We start from the raw sequence: 15,649 nt of genomic DNA, 5'->3' as shown, positions 1-15,649 counted from the left end.
TCATGTCTGGTCTTTTCTGTATTATTTGATTTTTTATTTTTGGTAGTAAGTCTTAGATTTAAAAAATCAGAACCTAATTATGAAAGGTATGTACCAGAAAAGAACAGGTTCAAAGAGAAAAAGGGTGTGAAGTGTTTCTTAGATTGGTGCTTGTCATGATTTTGAGAGATGATGATACCAGTCCCTGAAATAGAGTAAGGAAAATTGAAAAAAATAAGAGAAGAGCTTTGTAGTTATATGGAGTTGGTACCTTTCTGTTTGTTATATATGAAATATTGTAAATTTCTGGCACCACCAATCATAACATTTAAGTGTATTCCAGAGCTGAATATAAATTATTCTATTTTTCAAGTTAATATATAGTGTTGTCAGTATATGTTGAATGAAATTGCCCCTTAAGTTTTCATTTACATCTTATGTTTATCTGGTTTTACTAATTAATTTATTCTACATTTTTACTGAGTGCAGTCTCAGTAAAAACCCTAATGTGGGTAGGCACTGAAATTGTTACTTGAATAACACATCCCTGTTTGCATTGCGATATGAAGAAGGGGAACAGAGGTTCAAAAAACAGAAAGCAAATAGAAAATAAGTAAATGGGAGTCTTAAGCAACTATACTGTTAATGGGCTAAACACTTCAATTAAAAGTCAGAGATTATCAGAATGGATTAAAAAGCAAGACCTGTTTATATGCTGTCAACATGAAATTTACTTAAAATGTAAAGGTACAGGCTGGGCACGGTGGCTCATGCCTGTAATCATAGCACTTTGGGAGGCTGAGGCGGGTGGATCACCTGAGGTCAGGAATTCGAGACCAGCCTGGCCAATATGGCAAAAGCCCATCTCTACTAAAAATACAAAAAATCACCGGGCATGGTGGCGGGTGCCTGTAATCCTAGCTACTCGGGAGGCTGAAGCAGGAAAACTGTTTGAACCCGAGGGGTGGAGGTTGCAGTGAGCCAAGATTGTGCCACTTTACTCCAGCCTTGGCGAAAGAATGAAACTCTGTCTTAAAAAAAAGAAAAAAAAAAAAAACCCTCGAAGGTACAGATAAGCTAGGGGTGGGGTGGTGCTATTAATACATACAAAATAGACCATAAGACAGAGTATTATCAGAAATAAAGAGGGATTTTTTTCATAATGTTAAAAGTATCAATTCATCAGAAAGCTGTAGCAATCATAAATTTATATGACCAATGATTAAAAATATATAAAGCAGCTGGGCGCAGTGTCTCATGCCTGAAATCCCAGCACTTTGGGAGGCTGAGGTGGGCGGATCACCTGAGGTCAGAAGTTGGAGACCAGCCTGGCCAACATGGTGAAACCTGGTCTCTACTAAAAATATAAAAGTTAGCTGGGCATGGTGGCGGGTGCCTATAATCCTAGCTACTTTGGAGGCCGAGGCAGGAGAATTGCCTGAACCTGGGAGACGGAGGTTGCAGTGAGCTGAGATTGCCCCACTTCACTTCAGCCTGGGTGAAATGGTGAAACTCCATCTCAAAAAAAAAAATAAATAAATAAATAAAAATAAAAAATATATATAGCAAAAATTGACAAAATTAAGAGGTAAAAGATACTTTTACAATTAGTGCTGAAGATTTTTACCACCCTACTCTGAGCACTTGATAGAATTTCTAGCAAAAAAACAAAATTAGTAAAGACATAGATGATCTAAGGAATACTACAAACCACCTCAATATAATTGATAAGTATTGAACACTACTTCCCCAATTTGTGAAGTAGATATTCTTATCAAGTGTACATCATATATTCAACATGAACCATGAAATATGCCTTGATAAATTTTTTGTGTGTGTCTTCATAAATTTATTTATTTCTTGAGACAGAGTCTCACTCGCTCCGTCACCCAGCCTGGAGTGCAATGGCGCAATCTTGGCTTACTGGAACCTCTGCCTCCTGGGTTCAAGCTGTTCTCCGTGCCTCAGCGTCCTGAGTAGCTGAATTATAGGTGCATGCCACCATGCCTGGCTAATTTTTGTATTTTTAGTAGAGACAGGGCTTCACCATGTTGGCCAGGCTGGTCTCAAACTCCTGACCTCAGGTGATCCTCCCACTTCAGCCTCCCAAAGTGCTGGGATTACAGATGTAAGCCACCGTGCCCAGCTGATAAATTTAAAATGATTGAAATTTATATATGTTCTGTCACCACAATGGAAGTAAAATTAAAATAGAAATTATTAAAATAGGAATGTTCCAAATATTTGGAAATTAGACAACACAATGTTAAATTATCATGAGTCAAAGGGAAATCACAATTAGAAGATATTTTTAACCAAATGGTAATGACAATATGACATGTCAAAATTCATGGAATGTAGCTAAAGCAGTGCTTGGAGGGCAAATTATAGTTTAAATGCTTTTGTTATAAAGGAAGAAAAGTCTAAATGTCAGTAACCAAAGTTTCTACCTTAGGAAGCTAGAAAAAGAACAGCAAAGTAAACCTAGAGTAAGTACAAGTAAGGAAACAACAGAGTAGGAATCAATGATATGGAAAACAAACAGATAATAGAGAAACTTTAAAAAGCCAAAATCTGGTTCTTTGATAAGATCAACAACAGTAATAAACCCTTATCTTCAGTGAACAAGAAATTGACAATGCAACATGTTGTAATAGTAAAGGAATAAACTACATGGTGTGGAACACAGAGAAAGGCTAATTCTGAATTTGGTTTTCAAAGGTGGTTTCAGAGAGGTGGTCAAATTTGTGTTTGGCTTTCAAGAATTAGTGTAAATTTTTCCCGATATAGATTGGTAAAAAGGATATTCTGAGAGAAAATAAGAGCAAAATAATTTTTTTTTCAGGCTTATGGCATATTTACAACGGTATTTTTATTTTTTTGAGACAGAGTCTCACTGGAGTTCATTGGTGCAATCTCGGCTCAATGTAACCTCTACCTACCGGTTCAAGCAGTTCTGGTGCCTGAGCCTCCTGAGTAGCTGGGATTACAGGCATGTGCCACCACCAGCCCCAGCTAATTTTTTAATTTTTAGTAGAGATGTGTTTCTTCATTTTGGCCAGGCTGGTCTCAAACTCCAAGTCTCAAGCGATCCACACGCCTTGGCTCCCCAAAGTGCTAAGATTACTGGCGCGAGCCACAGCACCCAGCCTAGAATGGTATATTGACTTTGTCTGTGACATATGGGTTATGTTAGGTGGAGAGCAGTAGGTGATGCAATAGGAAAAGCAGTTTGAGTCTAGAGTGTACAGAACCCAGAGTACCTTCCTTGGTAACTTGGACTTTATTCTGTATAAAATAGCAAACTTAGCATCTAAAGTTTTTAAAGGAGTTTTTTAAATGAAATATTTCAAACAGAAAATACATAGAATGACATACCGAACACTTATTACCATTACCCTGCTTTAACAAATCTTATCCCTTACTATATTTGTTTCAGATTTTAAGAAATTAATACATCGTAGATACAATTGAATCTCTCTTTGTACCTTTCCATCTCATACCACCATGAAGTCCTATTCTGAAGTCATATATCCATGCATTTAAAAAATACTTTTACTGTATAGCTGTATACAAATAAATAACAAGGTGGCATTCTCCATGTTACTAAAGTTTAAAAAGTTTAAAGTTTAAAGTTTTAAAAAAACGCTATCTGTATTTTACTTATTTTACTTATTTATACTTACCTATATTTTACTTATTCTGCAACTTGTTTTTCTCACTATTTTTGACTTATGGAATATTCCAGTATTTTGGACTGGTGTAACCACAGTAGTTATTTACAGCCAGTGTCCTTTCTTTGTTCTTTTTTAAGTTAACCAAGGATACATTTATTAAATATATCCAGGATAAATATTCCCTAAAACAAATATTTGGTAAATATGGCAAACTGATTCTTTGGCAAATTAGCTTCTAGCACGTTGGACTGCTTTCCATCCCTATTAGAAGTATTACAAGGATTAAATGAAGTGTTACAAAAAAAAAGGTACTTAGCAAAATTCTCAGTAAACATTGGTTATAATCCCTCCAACATTCAGACTTAAGTTCTGCCCATTCTCTTTCCTCAGTATTCTTCATTCTTGTCCATATAACCATTGTCCTTTTGTAGGCCTTCACTACCTTAATGTGGACTATTGCAGTAATCACTTGATTGGTCTCTTGGCTTGTTCCCCTCTAATCTTATTTTCTACACTACTACAAGGATGATCTGTCTACCACATAAATTTTGAATTATCATCTACAGTAGTAAAACAGTTTTAATGGCATATAAGCTTCATAATTTAGTCTAGATGTTCAGCTTGATCTCTTTTCACCTCTTTTCCATTTATCTTCTAGCACCACTGAAGTGCTTGTAGTTCCTTAAATGTGCTGTTCTTTTTGAAAAAGCATCAAATCTCTGTGCAGTTGCCTTTCTAACTGGAATATCTTCCCCCTTCTTGTGTTCTCACAAAATTCTCATTCATCTTTCAAGTTCTAGCTCAAATGCCACTTCCTTGTAAAGGTTTTCCTGATTTCCTTAAGCAGATTTGGGTTATGTTTCTAGGGTTCCACTGCTCTTTGTGCATGCTTCTATTATAATGCTTATATATATTATTGTAGTTGTTTTTTTAATTTTGTCTGTCATTCTAATAGACTGTAATCTCCTTGCGGGAGGAGATCTGTCTTTTCATCATTTATATACTAGCTCTGACTATTGTACCTATAATGTAAGTCATTGACATTTATTGAATTAAAAAATTTCAGAAATCTATTTACAGCCCTCTCTACTGCCTTCCCATGACACCTCCATTTTACAGATCATTAAGCTGAAGCCCAATGAAATGAAGCTATTTAGTGAGAACTCATGCCTCCTAACTCCAGATCTATTACTTTTACTCCTACATTGTAGAGAAAATTCTGCTTGGCATCTATATACTAGTTTTTTATATTATAAGAAACAGATTGTCTTGTCAATATTCTTCCTTTCATCTCTAGGGAATAGGTAGAAGGGTATAGTGATTTTATGAGATTCGTGTTTTCTTCCTTTTTCAATCATTCAGTTGCTTTTGTTTTCTAGCAAATTCAGCAAAATTCAAGGTAAGTTATCCTTCATCTCATCCCTTTTCTTTAACCTCATAGAGCTCAGGTAGGATCGAATGTCTGATGCATTTAGTCCCGTTGTCCTCAACCAGGGGTGGTTTTGGCCCCCTAGAGGGCATTTGGCAAGATGTCTAGAGACAGTTTTTTAAATTGATACATAATATTTACCCATATTTATGGGGCACATGTGATATTTTGATACATACATACAATGCGTAATTGGTATTCCGTTACCTCAAACATTTATCATTTCTTTGTATTGGTAACATTCCACATCTTTTAGCTGTTTTGAAATATACTTTCTGTGGTTGCTTCCTAAGCACCCTTACTTATAACCTTATAACCACAGGACATTTGTCAACCTCATAAATTTACACTGATATAATACTTTTGTCTAAACTACCTTCCGTGTTTTATAAAAATGTTTTCTTAATAGCATTTTTAACCTCTTTAATACTGGATCCAGTCTAGAAGCAGGTATTAAATTCAGTTGTCATGTGTTTTTAGCCTTCTGTCATCTGTAGTGTTTCCACAGGCTTGTAAAACTGTAGTACACTATCCCAACCAGACTATTCACACTGTTACAGTCTAGATACAGAATGGTTTCATGATAAGGTAGTGAAACATTTTAAGATATATTCCCCCTGGATTTGGCATTCATTGATTACCATTTTCCTTGCTCATTCTTTACCATGGTTACTTTGCAACTCTAGTACCCCTGCTAGATTTACTAATCAGGCCTTAGCAAAATACTGTAAGCACAAGACCTCCCTTCTCCCTTATTTGTTTATTACCATGAGGGACTCGTATTCCTACCCTTTTTTTTTTTTTTGAGATGGAGTTCACTCGTTTCCCAGACTGGAATGCAATGGCATGATCTTGGGTCACTGCAACCTCCGCCTCCCTGGTTCAAGTGATTTTCCTGCCTCAGCCTGCCGAGTAGCTGGGATTATAGGCATGCGCCACCACGCCTGGCTAATTTTGTACTTTTAGTAGAGACGGGGTTTCTCCATGTTGGTCAGGCTGGTCTTGTCAGAGAAATAGACTTCACTAAAATATTATAGCCAATTAGTAAAAATAAGACAGTAAATAGTTAACACCTTGTCCTGGAATGATGGTAGCCAGTATTGCTACCATATATTACTGACAATGTTTAATTTTCAACAACAGAAATAATTGAGACATAAAGAGAATTAAGAAAATGTGACCTTATGGGGAAGAAGACTGGCAAAACATCCCACCTTTGAAGGCCTAAGATGTGTTACTAAGCAGACAAATATTTCAAATTGGCCATTATAAATATCTTAAAAGAACTAGAGGACACCATACCTCAGGAGGCAATGATATAATTACAAGAATTTTGCAACTAGAAAATATATAAATAAATAGGTAAGAATTATAGAAAAGAACTATATGGAAATACGGAGTTGTAAAGTATAGTAACAAAAATTACAGTTCATTAGAGAGGTTTAACACTAGATTTTAACTGGCAGAATGAATGATCATTGAATTTGAAGATAGATTGATAGAAATCATCCAGTTTAAAAAATACAGAATAAAGAAGTAAGTAAAATGCAGTTTCAGAGAAATGCCAGAAGTCATTGAGAATACCAACATATGTGCAATGGTAGTGCCAGAACATGAGGATAACAAGCTGAGAGAAAAAGTATTTAAAGAAATAATACCTGAAATTTTTCTATACTATGAAAAAAATTAAACATCCAAGAAGCATAAAGAATTCCAAGTATAATAATTGCAAATATATTTCCCCTTAGACACATCACAGTAAAATTATGAAAGTAAAAAAAAATCTTGGAAGCATGAAAAGAATAATGGCTGATGTACAAGGAAACTCTAATAATACAGTAAAAATCAAGGCCACAGTGGAGGTATATGACATATTAATAGTGTAGAAGAAGTAAATTCAAAATTTTACCTGAAGCACGACTGACATTCTTAAATCAAGGTAAAGATATTGCTAGATAAACAAAAACTGGGAATGTGTTCTTAGCAAACCTACCTTGTAAGAAAAGCTAATTTTTGAGAATGAAGAATACTGACCCCAAACTGTAATTGAAATTCCTATGAAAAATCAGAGTACCAGTCATAATTATGTAATAATTATAGAGGCTAGTATGAATGCATATTTTTTATGTATTAGCTGGCATATGTGCCTATACACTATATACTTATATTCATATATGTGTATCGTATGCAGTATTTCCATATTTGTGTTTGTGAGCTTACAACATAGAGAAGTGAGATCTATTTAATAATATCACAAAGGATGTGGTTAAGAACAAAACTGTTGTAATAAGGAAATGATTCTTTTTTTTTTTTTTTTTGAGACAGAGTTTCGCTCTTATTGCCCAGGCTGGAGTGCAATGGCACGATCTCGGCTCACTGCAACCTCCACCTCTCAGGTTCAAGCGATTCTCCTGCCTCAGCCTCCTGAGTAGTTGGGATTACAGGCATGAGCCACCATGCCTGGCTAATTTTTTGTATTTTTAGTAGCGACAGGGTTTCTTTATGTTGATCAGGCTGGTCTCGAACTCCCGACCTCAGGTTATCTGCCCACCTGGGCCTCCCAAAGTGCTGGGATTACAGGCGTGAGCCACCGCACCTGGCCAGGAAATAATTCTTGATGGTAACTCAGATCCACAGGGTTAATATAAAAGAACCAGAAATAATAAGAAGGATAATAAAATGCCAAAAAAAAAAAATTTCTTACGATTCTCCTCTGACCTGATTATATAAAATTATATAACTGAGTATATAATTTTGAGGATTTTATTGTATTATAGTAATGGCTCAAAAGGGAGGAGAAGTTATAGAGATATATAGAGGTAATATTTCTTTTTTTTTTTTGAGACGAAGTCTTGCTCTGTTGTCCAAGCTGGGGTGCAGTGGCGTGATCTCAGCTCACTGCAATCTCCACCTCCCGGGTTCAAGCGAGTCTCCTGTCTCAGCCTCCTGAGTAGCTGAAATTACAGGCATGCGCCACCAGGCCCAGCTAACTTTTATATTTTTAATAGAAACAGGGTTTCACCCTTTTGGCCAGACTGGTCTCGAACTCCTGACCTCAAGTGATCCACCCGCCTTAGCCCCCCAAAGTGCTGGGATTACAGGCGTGAGCTACCGTGCCCAGCCCATATAGATGTAGTATTTCTATATTATACTTATGTTAGTATAAATATGAAGTAGAGTCCTTTAGGATGTGTAAGAAAAATCCTAGAGAGATGTCAGCGACATGATAGAATTGGAGGTGCCTGTTTTGTCCCTCCTTTCATGGACACACCGAGTAAGTACATACATGTGGATCAGTTCTATCCAAGAGAAAGCCAAAATGTAATTGAAAGATGCTCACACACTGGATGATTGAGAAAATATCTACAACAAAATGTGAAGGATAAACTGAGGTATACTCATGGTTAAACCTCACCTTAAGCACAGGCTGTACAATTTGGAAAGAATCCTTAACTCCCACCCTCTTCCTGAGGAGTGATGGGTTGATAGCACACATACAGTGTCCCAGTTCTTACATTCTCTACCAGAGGGCTTGGCCCTTAAATCACGTTATATGAGGAGCACAAGGACTTGGCACTAGAGTATTTCCTTGAAGAACAGTAGAATGGGTGGGGGGTTGAACTGCAGGAGCACTGCCAACAGCTGTATCTCCTGGGATCAGCATACTCTCTAGCTTCTCACTGGAAACAGTCTGGCTGCACATTTCTAGCAGCTTCTTGTTTTTGTGTCTGCTATCATGCCTGCACCTAGGAGCTTGTGTAGGAAATGAAGAATAAACCTCCTCAAGCATTAATGGGAGGGATGGCACTCCCTACATCTTCCCTGGATTGCTCTAGTGATTAATCCTGGTCTTTAGTTTCCCTTGAAAGAGATTTGAGGCCTCAATGAGCAAAAATGGAAGGGTCAAAACTCACCATGCCTTCTTCCCAGCTTTCTCCAGATATGTATAACCTTGCAGTCTCTCCCTGGAAGGAGACTGGGAGACAAACCTCTTTTATCCCATATGCGAGGAATTCTACTTCACCTGCCTTTTTATGTACCAGTTTTGTTCCAACAATATATTGGCCTGGAGATTCTGTGTGGAGTGAGTTTGTGAGACTTCAAGAAGCCTTAAAGGGAGACGAATATTCTTTGCAATTTATTCTTCAGATTGCTCCAGCAATAAGTCCAGGCTTCCAAATCCTTACTGGCGGGAGGTTATGTGACTTCACTGTGCCTGATTGTGAGATTGGGTACTTCCCATGCTTCCCTACCTGGCTTGCTCTGGTGATAAATTCGTTTCTGCAGACTTTCCCTGGGAGTAATTTGTACACATAACTGACTGCGCCATATTTTACATCTCTTATTCAACGTGATATTTTACATCTCTCATTCAACTCCTGTATCACCCAGCTCTGGGAGTTGAAAGAGCTCTTCATTCCTGAGTCTCCTGTACCACTGAGAATAGATAGTCCTCTTCCCTCCCCTCCCCCCTCCCCTCCCCCTCCCCCTCCCCTCCCCCTCCCCCTCCCCTCCCCCTCCCCTCCCCCTCCCCCTCCCCTCCCCCTCCCCCTCCCCTCCCCCCTCCCTTCCCCCTCCCCCCTCCCTTCCCCCTCCCCCCTCCCCTCCCCCCCTTCCCTTCCCCTCCCCTCTTCCTTTCCTTTTTCCTTTTCTTTTTTTTCTTTTTTTTTTTTTTTGAGACGGAGTCTCGCTCTGTCGCCCAGGCTGGAGTGCAGTGGCGCAATCTTGGCTCACTGCAAGCTCCGCCTCCCGGGTTCACGCCATTCTCCTGCCTCAGCCTCCCGGGTAGCTGGGACTACAGGCGCCGGCCACTGCGCCTGGCTAATTTTTTTTTTTTTCTATTTTTAGTAGAGACGGGGTTTCACCATGGTCTCAATCTCCTGACCTTGTGATCCGCCCGCCTCGGCCTCCCAAAGTGCTGGGATTACAGGCGTGAGCCACCGCACCCAGCCTCCTTTTCTTTTTGACGGAGTTTCACTCTCGTTGCCCAGGCTGGAGTGCAATGGCACAGTCTCAGCTCACTGCAACCTCTGCCTCCCGGATTCAAGCGATTCTCCTGCCTCAGCCTCCTGAATAGCTGGGATTACAGGCATGCACCACCATTTTGTATTTTTACTAGAGACGGGGTTTCTCCATGTTGGTCAGGCTGGTATCGAATTCCCGACCTCAGGTGATCCACCTGCCCCAGCCTCCCAAAGTGCTGAGATTACAGGCATGAGCCACCGCGCCCGGTGAGAATAGGTCATTTTCAAACTTGGAAACATTCAGAAGTTATCTCCTCAGTTTCACATTGAGTAGTCTCAAAGAGATTACAGGCATCGACCACAAATTCTCTACTTGGTGTGGTGCAAAATCAGTATGATGTAAACTTTATCTCTCAGTTTCTTCAAAGGAAAGAAGAAACTGGAACACGCATATAACACTAACCCTTCCAGCAGCATTCTGAGGGACCAGTACCTGTCTCAAGGCAAAATTATGACTTAGTTCATCCTCACCTCTGAAGGCCAGTACTAGATCTTTCACTGGGTTATTTGGGGAGAAATACCTCCTACCCAAGGCCAGTTTAACAAGACTGGCAGAGGAGGTTATCTTATCTGATTCACAGAAATCAACACATTGAGTCAAGAAAAATGAAACAGGGAAACAGATTCTAAATAAAAGAAGTTAAGTGTTCAGAAACCAACCCTAATGAAATGAAGATAATGTGATTAACCTGACAGGAAATTAAAAAGAGCAACCATGAAGAGGGTCACTTAGGTCATGGGAGCAATGCATGAACAAACTGAGAATTTTCATAAAGAAATAAAAGATATCAAAAAGTATAAAGTTGAAGAACACAATAACTGGACTTAAAAATTTAACAGATAAGTGTCCAACAGCAGAATAGATGAAGCAGAAGAAAGCACTATCAAGCTTGTAGATAGGCCTTTGGAAATCATGTAATCTGAGGAGAAAAAGGAAAAAAGATTGAAGATAGTTTAAGAGACTTTTGAGACATCCTCAAAGGGGAATAATTTATACATTACCAGATGGAGAAGATAGAGGGAAAAGGACAGAAAACATATTTGAAGAAATAATGTCAGAAAACCTCATAATTCTGGGTAAGGAAATAGAAATTTAGATCCAGGAATTTCAAACATCAGGTAGGATGAATCCAAGGAGACCCACACCAAAACATATTGTAATTAAATAGTCAAAGGTAAAAGACAAAGAATCTTCAAAGCAGCAAGGGAATAGTCTCTTGTTACATACAAAATGATCCACAGAAGACTATCAGCAGACTTCACTAGAAAACTTTCACGCCAGAAGGCAGTCATGATATATAGAAAAAGCTGAAAGGAAAACACTGCCATCCAGGAATACTATTTCCAGCTATCCTGTGTTTCAAAAATTAAGGAGAAATATAAAGTTTCAAACAAAAGATATGGAAATTTACCACCACTAGACCTGTATGGGAAGAATCGCCAAAGGGAGTCCTTCAAACTGTAGTAAAAGAGTGCTAATTAGAAACATGAAAACATAAGTATAAAACTCACTGATAAAAGTAAGTACCTAGTTGGCTGGGTGTGGTGGCTCACGCCTGTAATCCTAGCAGTTTGGGAGGCCGAGGCAGGCACATCACCTGAGGTCAGGAGTTCGGACCAGCCTGGCCAACATAGCACAACATCGTCTTTACTAAAAATACAAAAATTAGTCAGGTGTGGTGGTATGCGCCTGTAATCCCAGCTACTCTGGAGGCCGAGGCAGGAGAATCGCTTGAACCTGGGAGGCGGAGGTTGCAGTGAGCCGAGATGGCACCACTGCACTCCAGCCTGGCTGACAGAGCGAGACTCCGTCTCAAAACAAAACAAAACAAAAAAAGTACATAGTCAAATTGAGAATATGCTAATACTGTAATGGTGTTGTGAAAACAAATTATGTATTATAAAAGTTAAAAGACAAAACTTGTAGCAACAATTATTTATTAAATTATACAAATTATAAAATGATATAAATCGTGTTATCAGGAACACAGTGTGGGGTTGGAAGTAAAAGCATAGCATTTGAGTAATTGATCTAATTTTAGTTTTATTAATTTAAAATAGTCTCATAAGTGTAAGAGACTTTGTGTAAGGTTCATGGTAACCACAACGTTTGCAAAAAACCCTTAGTAGATATGCAAAATACAAAAAGAAAGGGTTGAAAGCATACCACTTCAGAAAAACATTGAATCACATAAAAAAACAGCAAGAGAGGAAGAGAAAAGCAAAGAATTTGTAATCAACCAGAAAACAAATTGCAAAATGACAGCAGAAATTCTTTACCTAAGTGCTTTGAATGTAAATAGATTAAATTCTCTAATCAAAGTAAATAAAGTGGACGAATGGATTTTGAAAAGTCCCATCTATATGTTGCCTACAAGACAGTTCATTTTTAAGGACATATATAAATTGAAAGTGAAAGAATGGACAAAGATATGCCATGTAAATGGAAACCAACAGAGAGGAGAGGCAGATATGTTAATATTTACATCAGATGAAATAGAATTAAAGTAAAAAATTTTAAGCAGAGACAGGGTCATTATGTAATGATAAAGTGGTCTGTTCATGGGATATAAAAGTCATAAATGTATATGCACTCAACATTACAGTACCTAAATACATAAAGCCAATATTAAAAGCTTTGAAGGAAAATATAAAATGTAATACTATAATTGAGGGGACTTCAGCACACCTCTTTAAGCAATGGTGAGATCATTCAGACAGAACATCAATAAGGAGACATCAGACTTAAGCCACAATTGAAAACCAAAGTTGCCCATATGGACCTAAAAGACATTTATGCAGTCTTCCGTTCAACAGCAATGGAATACACATTTTTCAAAAGCGCACACAGAATATTCTCCAGAGTAAATCACATGTTAGGTCACAAAACAAGTCTTAAGAAATTTTAAAAGATTGAAGTCATATTGAATATCTTTTCTGAACATAATGGTATGAAACTAGAAATCAATTATAGGAAGAATTTTAGAATATTCACAAGCACATGGAAATTAAATAACATGATCAATCAGTGGTTCAAGAAAGAAATTAAAAGTTATTTTCAGAAAAACAAAAATGGAAACACAAAATACCAAAAATTATCATATGCAAGAAAAGCAATTCTAAGAGGGAAGTTTTTGCAATAAATGTCTACAAGTACAAAGAAGAAATAGTTCAAACAATTTAGTGGTATACCTAAGAGAACTAAAAGAAGAACTTAACAAAGATTATAGTATAAATAAGTGAGACTAGAAAAATAATAGAAAATACCAACAAAACTGAGGGAATATTTTGATAAACTAAAAAATAAAATTAAGCAATAATAAAGTAAAAAAATAAAAAGATTGTCCAATAGTGAGTAAGAAGGCTGAATCAATAATTAAAAGTTTCTCATAGGCCGGGCGCGGTGGCTCAAGCCTGTAATCCCAGCACTTTGGGAGGCCGAGACGGGCGGATCACGAGGTCAGGAGATCGAGACCATCCTGGCTAACACGGTAAAACCCCGTCTCTACTCAAAAAAATACAAAAAACTAGCCGGTCGAGGTGGCGGGCGCCTGTAGTACCAGCTACTCGGGAGGCTGAGGCAGGAGAATGGCGTAAACCCGGGAGACGGAGCTTGCAGTGAGCTGAGATCCGGCCACTGCACTCCAGCCTGGGCGACAAAGCCAGACTCGGTCTCAAAAAAAAAAAAAAAAAAAAAGTTTCTCATAAAAGAAAACCAGGAACTTACAGATTCCCTTCTGAATTCTACCAGACTAACCCTTTTCCTGTTTGCCGCAAACCCGCTGGCGGCCCTTGTGGCTGCAGCATTTACCCTGAGATAACTTCGCTACGAAATATCTTGCTTTCATTATTTTCGTATTGCTCTGGTATATTGACTTTGGAAGCAAAACACATCTTTCTATTTATAGCATTCTGTTTTTAGTAGTGGTGTTTCCATTTACAAAGTATAGTAATTCTCAATCACTGAAAATGTCAAATTCTAGAAAACGTAGTATTCCTGTGTATGATGTTAACATCATTCTTCAACAGTTGTTGTCCAAAGATGCATTGATTTTCTTCAGAAATAGACAATTCAGATGATTCTGATGTTAGTTCTATTTAGAAATAACTCCAAGAATAGTTTTTGCATTTTATTTTCACATTGAAAAACAGCCAGATTTGCCTCAGCCTCAAAGAGCATGTTTATGTAAAATTAAGTAAGCACTGGCAGCGAGCTGCCCTTTTTTTTTTTCCTAAATGGAAAAAGAGTTAAAGAAAAGCTAATACCAATCCTTTTCATACTCTTTATAAAAGTTGAAGAGGAGGGAATAAGTTCCAGTCACACTTTATGAGGCCAGTGTTAACCTGATACCAAAGTCAGATGAAGATACTAAAAGAATACAAATTACAGGCCAATATCCCTGATGAACATAGATGCAGAAACCCCCAACAAAATACCAGCAAACTGAATTCAGCAACAAATTTAAAATATCATTTTCCTATGATCATGTGGGGAGATAACCTTTTGCATTTAAGGATGGTTAAACATACATACATCAATAAATTTGATATATCATATTACAATGAACATCAAAAACTACATGTCTCAATACTTCCAGAAAAAGAATTGACAATATTTAACAACTTAAAAAAAATTTTTTTTGGAGACAGAGTCTTGCTCTGCCACCCATGCTGGAGTGCAATGGCGCTATCTTGGCTCACTGCAACTTCTGCCTCCCGGGTTCTCCTGCCTCAGCCTCCCCAGCAGCTGGGATTATACAGGCACCTGCCACCATGCCCAGCTAACTTTTGTATTTTTAGTTGAGACAGGGTTTCACCCTGTTGGCTAGGCTGATCTTGAACCCCTAACCTCAGGTGATTCGCCCTCCTCGACCTCCCAAAGTGCTGGGATTACAGGCGTGAGCCACTGTGCCTGGCCCAATACTTAACATCTTTGCATAATAAAACCTGAACAAGTTAGGTATAAAAGGAAGATGTCTCAACACATTAAAGGCCATATATGACAGGCCCAGAGCTGAAATCTTAACACTGAAGAGTTGAAGGCTTTTTCTCTAAGATCAGGAACAAGAAAGACATGGATGCCAGTTTTTTTCCTTCTATTCAGTGTTGTACTGGAAGTCATAGCAAGAGCGTTTAGGCAAGAGAAATAAAAGACCTCTAAGTAGGAAAAGAAGAAAAAAACTTGTCGATCCTGATTATCTTACAGCTAGAAAATGTTAAAGACTCCATTTAAAAAAAAAAAAAAAACTATAGAACTAATAAAATGAATTCCATAAAGTACCATGTACAAAATCGACAATTAAGTCTGTAGCATTTCTTTACACTAAGAACAGACTATTTCAAAAAAGTAATCAAGAAGCTAATGACATTTACACTATTTACTAGGTAAACAAACTTATGAATGAATTTAACCAAGTATGTTAAAGATCTGTATACTGAAAACATTGATGAGACGAACTGAAGATTACAAAAATAGAAATTTTTCTTTGTACATGGATTGGGAAATTTATATTGTTATAATTTTCGTACTGCCAAAAGAA

The 15,649-nt window shown here is 37.8% G+C and overlaps 1 long non-coding RNA gene across 1 annotated transcript in view; it reads left to right on the top strand.

The window, feature by feature from the left end:
- LOC139355367 (uncharacterized) overlaps window positions 1-15,649 on the top strand; it is a 92,877-nt gene that overhangs the window by 52,392 nt on the left and 24,836 nt on the right. The window lies entirely within an intron of this gene.

This window comes from Macaca nemestrina, chromosome X, assembly GCF_043159975.1.
Source record: "Macaca nemestrina isolate mMacNem1 chromosome X, mMacNem.hap1, whole genome shotgun sequence".
Lineage (NCBI taxonomy): Eukaryota > Metazoa > Chordata > Mammalia > Primates > Cercopithecidae > Macaca > Macaca nemestrina.
The sequence above is the reverse complement of the archived record's forward strand: the minus strand, read 5'-3'. Positions and strand labels throughout refer to the sequence as shown.